This window comes from Nannospalax galili, unplaced genomic scaffold (genome assembly GCF_000622305.1).
Source record: "Nannospalax galili isolate Female #2095 unplaced genomic scaffold, S.galili_v1.0 scaffold979, whole genome shotgun sequence".
Classification (NCBI taxonomy): Eukaryota; Metazoa; Chordata; class Mammalia; order Rodentia; family Spalacidae; genus Nannospalax; species Nannospalax galili.
Genome location: NW_008343671.1, coordinates 9,629 through 18,074, shown reverse-complemented (window position 1 = coordinate 18,074; position 8,446 = coordinate 9,629). Strand labels below are relative to the sequence as shown.

The 8,446-nt window shown below is 41.1% G+C and overlaps 1 long non-coding RNA gene and 1 pseudogene across 1 annotated transcript in view; one reads left to right on the top strand and one right to left on the bottom strand.

Moving 5' to 3' along the window:
* Positions 1-5,804: 5,804 nt before the first annotated feature.
* Positions 5,805-8,446, bottom strand: part of LOC115071521 — a 4,641-nt pseudogene continuing 1,999 nt past the window's right edge.
* The window catches only part of LOC115071518, a 2,693-nt gene continuing 507 nt past the window's right edge, over positions 6,261-8,446 (top strand). Inside the window, exons 1-2 of the long non-coding RNA XR_003850598.1 lie at positions 6,261-6,313; positions 7,474-7,544. This is a non-coding gene — a long non-coding RNA (uncharacterized LOC115071518). The remainder of the gene's footprint in view (positions 6,314-7,473; positions 7,545-8,446) is intronic.

Sequence of the window (8,446 nt, the reverse complement as noted above, 5' to 3'; positions counted from 1 at the left end):
TGGTGGCCAGTTGTTCTCTAAGCTGTGGTGCATGTGACTGAAGAACTGATTTTTTTTTTTTTTTACCACATTTGGAGAAAGAGAAGATTATATTTAGATGTCTTGCACATACATGAGACTTGTTACCAAAAAAAAAGCTGTAAAAGGAGCTTTGTCATAACAAGGGATTCCTATTTAAGGCATGGGCAATCCTCTTACAAATTCTAAGGTAATGTAATTCTTAGAATTTTCCTCTGGCTAGTATTAGTTTATCACACATAAAGCATGTGAGCCTGTTTGCTAAGAATTACTTTTCTGTGGTTTAGGTGCTTTGATATGCCAATTTGAACAGACCCACATTCATTCACTAATTTGGATGGAGGGGAAAGTGGGGTACTGAGGGATCAAGGTCAGGTGCTAGGGCCACAAGTACACATGACTCAGTGAGCTTGTTTGCATTTAAACTGTAGCTTTCGGTGCAAGGTTGAGTCAAAGCCATTAGTCCAGAAGTCATTCCTACACACATATACTCTTACACGTGTATGTACAATTGCACACATCCTGTAGCACAAATGCAAGCTGTCTTTCCCATAATACTATATCAGTGTCCAGTCTTGATAGCACCTGTGGTTCAACTGTATCAGGCTTAACCTTGACTGGCTGGAGCAAGATTTGGTCAGTGCCACCAGCACAGCATGGAGTAAGGCAGAAACCACAGATGCTGGGTCCTCTGCCTCTCGGTGGCCGACTCACAGAGTGAGCTCATCTCATCTCATAGAGCCATGGTTTCTCATCTTATACAGCAGGGACTTGTGCTAGGTGCCTCCCGACTTGAGCACCCCAGAGGTATGTGCCAATCCCTTCATTGTGTTGGGCCCCACCCTCTGCTTTTCTGGGTAGACCGCCACTGAGTGTTTTGGCCATCTAAATTAAATTCATTTTCTGTTAATGAAATTGTTGCCCCACATTCCTTTTCACTTGAATATAGGACGTGATCAGTACAGCCAAGAATAAAAGCCAACAAGGGGGCAGGATGGAAGACAGAAGGAGCTGAAAACAAAGGGCAAAAATCCAGGTGAAAGAAAACGCCAGTTGCCACATCCGGGTAGTAGTATTCTTGTGCAAATCAGAATGGCCCAGAAAGGCCATGGCAACTATATCAGCCCCTAGACTCTGACCACCATCCCTCCTCCAATGAAATCCCCAGTTTAGAGAGATGGGGGTCCATAAAGCAAAGGAGTGCTATTGCCCCATGGCCATTGCACTTGTCCACATGGAGTACACAGCTCCTGTGAGTTCTGAAGAGTTTCAGATACTGGTTTTCCTCTTGAATTACCTAAGAGCATTCCTTACTGTTGCAAGAGAGTTGAGTAGAAAATCCATGTTTTCATGGTTTTTAACTTTGATTTTGAGACACAGACACACTATGTAGCCCTGACCAGACTGAAATTCATTATGTAAATCAAGCTGGCCTCAAACTTGCAGTGATCCTCCTGCCTCTGCCTCTGGAGTGTTTAATTACAGGAGTGCTGGCTCAGTAGCGAATCCTTGTGCTCTGGCTTCTCCTTTCTGGATATGGTATGTTCTTCTACAACTAGATCATTTATTTCAGTGTTTTCCCATATGATTTCTTAGACTATTAAGCTTATGAAATATACTGTGAAAGGACAAATTGAATGAATCCTGAGGTCTAAACATGTGGAGAAGGGAGCAGAATCCTTGCCCTTTCTAAGGCGTTCCCAACGCACATTAGCCGGTTTATCTTAGTTTTCCCTGAACTTTCCCAGCAGTGTTTCATCACCCCCACTTCTCTTCCCCATTACTTTTTAATGCTACAGAGCACTGGGATTAGAGGGCATAGAACAGCCTGGAAATATGAAAAGAAGAAAATAGGCCTAATTCCCAAGTCTGACCTCTCCAATCTAGTGTCTACTTAGCTCTGAAGACGGCCACATTTCAAAATGGTGAGAAATCCTCTCTTGTTCTCTTCCTAGACTAGAACAGGGACTCACTCTGAAGATGGACTTGCCTGTACCTAGTGACCCACAAGAATTAGACTTGTAGCTCTCTGTTCATCTGGCACTGAATTACTTCCTTGGGGGCACTGTGCGTGGTCCATCAGAAGCAGATCCGCTCAGTCCATTCATCTGTTCTTACCTAGGATCCCCTTCTTTCAGTTTTTGTCCCTGACTTCCCCAGACCTCCTTGGTTAAATAGATTTCAGTTTTTATCTTCTGCCTCATGCTTGACTGTTGACCTCACTCTTTTCTAATGGAACATACTTTGCATTTGAATATACACTTGATAGGTACCATTAATAATTTTATAACTATAAGTATTAAAGATGAGAAATCTTCAGTATATAGTTGTCAAGATCTATACTTTACAAATTCATATCTAAGTCATAGATTCTCAAAGATAGGTGATTTTGACTTGCAGACTATTTGATATTGTCTGAAGACAATTTTGGTTGTCACAAAAAATTAGCCGGGGTGATACCACTGGCATCTGGTGATAGAGACGAGGAATACTGCTGAGTGTCCTACAGGGCAACCTCTGCAACAAAGAATTGTCAAATCCTAAAGGTCACTGGTAACCAGGCTGAGAAACCTTGGTGTCTGTTAATATGCAAAACCTTGTAAAATATTGTAAGAACTTACAATATTCATTGTAATTTTCATTCAGGGAAAATTCTGCCTTCCTTCTTGGTCTTTCCTTTCCTGGTATCTAATCCACAAAAAGTTTATTTTGGCATCTTGGGAGCCCTCAGGCAAGAATATGTCTGCTTGGGGAGTTTGTGCTACCTAGAAGTTAGTTTTTATTTTTATTTTTTGCTTTATTTACTTTTATTTTATGTGTATGTGTGTTTTGCCTGCATGTGTGTAAGTGCACCACATGCACGCAGTGCTCACAGAGACTAGAAGAGGGTGTCAGAGCCCCTGGAACTGGAGTTATGGACCATTGTTAACTGCTGGGTGCTGGGAACCAAATCTGGGTTCTCTGCAGGCATAGCCAGTGCTCTTAACCTCCGAACCATCTCTCCAGCTCCTGTCTAGATGTTAGAATATGTACCAAGAATCAGGAATAAAAAAATTTTCCCAAAGAACATGACTTTAACTAATTGAGCTGTTTGTTGCTGTACTGTTGAAACTCAACTCTTAATGAGGCCTAGACAATTAAGATAAACTTGTTCTTTCCCAGGATCCCAGATAACAGAATAACATAGAAATGGCCATTCTGTTCATTTTTATTTAACATTTCTGTATCTCATTTTCCCCCTCATTTGTGATATGGGGATGATGGCATGAATAATAGTTCCTACTGAGAGGATAATTATAAGAATTAAGCAAGTTAAGCCGGGTGTCGTGGTGCACGCCTTTAGTCCCAACACTCAGGAGGCAGAGGCAGGCGGATCTCCGTGAGTTCAAGGCCAGCCTAGTCTCCACAGTGAATTCAGGCCAGCTGGGGCTACAGGGAGACCCTGTCTCAAAAAAAACAAAAACAAACAAACAAAAAAAAATTAAGCAATACAATACATATGAAGTATCTGAAATATTACTGGACCCGGGATAAGTCATATAAATTCTAGTATCATTAATATTTCTTAAAGTTATGAATATGCTTCATCAAAAATGTATAACTATTCCTTCACTCAACACATATTTACTTAATACTACTATGACCTGGGCACTACTCTAGTAGTAGGAGATACAAATAACCTCAGATAAAAGTCACTCTCCTTGAAGCTAGAGTGATGGATCAGTGGTTAAGAGCACTTACTGCTCTTCCAGAGAACCAGCTTTTGGTTCCCAGCACCCTCATTGCAACTAACACGTGTAACTCCAGTTCCAGGGGATCTGACACCCCCTTCCGGCCTCCACCAGCACTACACACATATGGTGCACTTATATGCATATAAGCAAACACTCATACACGTAAAATAAAAGTAAATAAAGTCCTAAAAAAAAGTCACTATCCCATAAAAGCCGGGCGTGATGGCACACACCTGTAGTTCCAACACTTGGGAGGCAGAGGTAGGTGGATCTCTGTGAGTTCAAGGCCAGCCCTGTCTACACAGTGAGTTCCAGGACAGCTGGGGCTACAGGGAGACCCTGCTTCAAAAAGACAGGAAAAAAAAAAGTCACTATCCCTTGCCCTGGTATCCTGGTATACACTTGTAATTCCAGCACTTGGAAGCCTGAGGCAGGAGGATTGGGAATTCAGGGCCAACCAGACTCAAAAAACAAGAAGTTCCTATTCTCAAAGAGTTTAGTAGAATATCCTAGAAATCATGTAACTAGAAATAAGAACATATACAAATTATGCTCAGCTTAGTTTCCTGTTGTTGTTGACTGAGTAGATGTATTTGTGTTGTTTTCAGCATTGCCATTGTTATACAGAAGTTGAACTTGAAAGTTTGGTCTGTCCTCTTAAAAGCCAAATTAATTCAGAGCACCATGGCCAACAAAAAGTGGAATTACCATATAAGATTAGAAAAAGAGAACTCAAAGGAATGGTGCTGTGGTCAGGGATTTCTTTTAAAATGAGCAGAAACTTTTTGCTCTCTCACTTGTGTATTGAGCATAATTCTTTCTTTGTAATCTCTACACTCCAAGGCATTAAGACTTTCTTTTATTTATTATTTATTTATTTTATGTGTATAAGTGTATTGCCTGCATGTGTGTAAGCACACCCATGTTGTGTAGAGCCCACAAAGGTCTGAAAAAGGCATCAGATCCCCTGGAACTGGAGTTACAGATGGTTGTTAGCTGCCATGTGGGTAGTGGGAAACAAACTAGCTCTTCTGCAAAAGCAGTCAGTACTCAACCACTGAGCCATCTCTTCAGCCCCCGACATTAAGACTTTCTTAGCAGTAGCAGGCATATCTTAATGTAACAATACAGAGAGAAGTGATGATTTTCACTGGATGCATACAGATGATGAGGAAGAGTCAAAAGTAATTCTCACTTCTCCCTCAGCAACTCACTTTGAAAGGAAAGGAAAAACTCCTTTAGTTAATCATCTCATGAGCACGGGCCTGGATTCACTGAAGAACGTGGTTAAAATAAACCTTTGATTCTTGTTGTTTTGATTTTTGAAACAGAGACTTGCTATATAGTCCAGGGTGGTCTTAAACTTACACTCCGAATGCTAAGTTTACATACTACCTAAACTCTAGATCTTCTACAATTTTTAAATTTTTTTTACTTATTGCCGGGCATGGTGGCACATGCCTGTAGTCCCAGCACTTGTGGATCTCTGTGAGTTCAAGGCCAGCCTGGTCTAAATAGTGAGCTCTAGGCCAGCTGGGGCTACAGAGAGACCCTGTTTCAAAAGGACAAAAAAAAGTGGTTTTTTTTTCACTTATTTATCAGTTTTGTTTAGTTAGTTATGTATGTATATGTGTCTTTGTAAGTGTATCTGTACATGTGTATGTATGTGCTCACAGAGGCCAGAAAAGGGTGCCTGGTATCCCCCTCTATCACTCTTCACCTGTTCCATTGAGGCAGTGTCCCTCCCTGAACCTGGGACTCACGTCTCTGCTAGACTGAAAGCCAGTGAGCCCCACTGATCCTACTTTCTCTGCCCCTTGCAATCTAGGATAATAAGTATATACAAGATGCCCACTTTGTTAGGCACATACACACCCTTTTTTTAAAATTTCTAACAAAACAATCTCACAGCATTTATTGTCATCACATAATAACACAGGGGTCATTATAATAATATGAATTATTTCAGAACTGTTCTCCCAACAGAAGACACCATTGAAAATAACAAAGCTGTATTACCTTCCCAATGACTTCTTAGATCATTGGTTATTGCTAGTTAAAGACACTGTGTAGCACAGTAATGTTACCTTCTTCTAACATGATCCGACCAAGTTGCTTTCTTGACTTTGTTTTAGAATGAAAACAGCTAATATGAGGTTCATGTTCTCATCAAGGTTTTGACATAATCCTCTGCCCTCACATTCCGCTGCTCATAGAGCCACACCTGAACCTGAGGTCCGAAGATAATGCTATTGAGCTGCACCATCCCTTTCTGTACCCGTGACCCTGGCTGGCCACTGTATATGATGGAGTCTCACAAAGACCACATGTTTCTGCCACCACCTCAGAAGCAACTTCTGGAACTAAGAACAGGAAATGGAAGAAAACTCTAGATATTGATTATTAGGTTTCTTTTTTTTTCTAGAAATCTTCTATATGTCTACCCACAGAGACTGAACTTTGCTAACAAACTAGCATCTGCCCAGAACATTACAATGAAAATCCAGTTTACAATAAAAATCCAGTTTATGTGTGGAGAAGATCCTAGCAACGCTATGCCGGTAAAGAGAGGGGTAACATTTGCCTAGGGTGGGCTGTGCTTCCTTTGTCCATTCACATTGGCAAAAATCTAGAGTTCATCGGTGTTCAGAGTATATCTGCCACCCCCCCAATCCAGGGCTTCTTGTATGCCACGCAAGTGCTTGACCACTGAGCTCTCCAGATCAATGTATAGTGTATTCTGTTCCAGCACAGTCCACTTAAAACACACAAGAGCCTTTTTTGGATAGCCTGGTATTGTTCCCAGGATGATGATGAGGAAACAGCATCAGTCTAAATTGAGTATGTTTCCCAACATATGCCACTATGAGATGTCTCAACTTGGAAAATCATTTTAAAGGATTGAAAGATATCATAAGTTCTCTCCACATTGCCCATGGAGCCACACCACTCCAACATTCTACAAAATTAAAGAGATTGACTCGATGTTCATTCTTTTGCCGAATTTCTTCCACATATGCGCTTAGGAGAACATGAGACCATATACAACAAATATGAAGCACAGCCTAGCAAAACATACACCACCTTAACACCTTTTAGAATGAATCTTCATCCTAAGGCAAAATTAAATCAAATAATGCTTATTAAAACAGTCTTCTCTAAGAACACCAAACTGTCAGAATTTCCTAATGAATGACATGGCTGGTTAGCTATTACTATGTCCACAAGTCATAAATTGTAGCTCACTGGTAGAGCACTTGCTTAGCATGTATGACATCCTGGATTTGATCCCTTGGGGGCCATGTACTGTTGGGGGCTACAGCAGACCCAATGAGGTATCTGCACACAGGTGGACAGGGCAGTGGAGACCAAAGTCACCCACGTGGTCAAGTTCATGTCTTTGGAAAAGAGAAGACCCTAGCCTGTCACTGAGGACGAATTAATGTGACTTTATTATGTTGTGTCTGGGCACTGAGACAGTAAGACCTGGTTTTCCAATCTCACAAACCTGTGGCCCTTGGCCACTAGTTAGTCCCTTGCCACCTTAGTTTACTCTTCATAGCCAGAGCTAGTTGGTAAGATTGGGCCAATTGTAGGACCCAGCCCTCTTAACTTGTGTAGCATAGCTCTGTGGGCCCGAGTATCCTGCCGGTGTAATAGGACAGGATTGGATATAGCCAAAAGCCACTCTTCATTTGCTTCTTTCCATATTGACAAACAGGTCATCTTTGGGAAGTCCAATGGGCCCGAGTTTCTGCAGGAAGTATACACAGCCATTACATACCATAATAAGTGAGTATATTTCAGAGTTCTGAACATACGATGTGGTTGTTTTGGTAGCTTCTAGTTGTTTGTTTGGTTTAACTCCTGGAGGGCTTTTCTCAACAGTTTTTGTAACATAGAGACTAAGAAACAGAGAAGATTTATGCCAGTTCCATAGTTCTATGTTGGCAGTGCACGATATTTGTAAGTAACTAAGACTATCAGGAGAAAATATGTTCAGGAATCTAATATGATTTGGAATTTTTTAAACTATGATAGAGAGATCATTTAGTATTAAATAAGGAAGAGTATTTTCTCGCTTGCTTTGATACACTAGAGAGAGCCAGAAACAAAGCCCAACTCTCTTTGTCACCTGCCCCATTAAGCTGGCCACAGGAAAAATAGAACATTCAGTTATGTCAGTCACCTGAATCATGGGACTGTCTAAACTGTTAATCATATTTCACGGGTAGGGGAGGAACATCTCTATGATGCCAGGTAGGGTTTTGCTGCTGGCCAGAGAAACAGAATCGTTTAAGTGTTTCATTAAACACTGGCTAGACTCCTTCCTGCATCACCCATTTGTTTCTCCAGTTCATTGATGAGAACAGCCACATGCCAGGCCCTGTTCTTGGGGTAGAGTTGGGAAAAGCGTTCATAGCAGGACTCCGAACCTCATCCCTTTTCAAATTAAAGTCTTGAAATTTTCCATTGTGTGAAGAAATGCCTTTCCTCTTGACAAAGTCTTCAGGTTATGAAGTTTTTTGTGAGTGAAATATTTCTTTTTCTTTTTCTTTAAAATTTTATTTATTGTTTTTATTTTATGTGTATGTGTGTATTGCCTACATATAGGTAAGTGCACCTGTGTCATACAATGCCCACAGAGGACAGAAGAGGCTGTCAGATCCCCTGGGACTGGAGTTACAGACAGT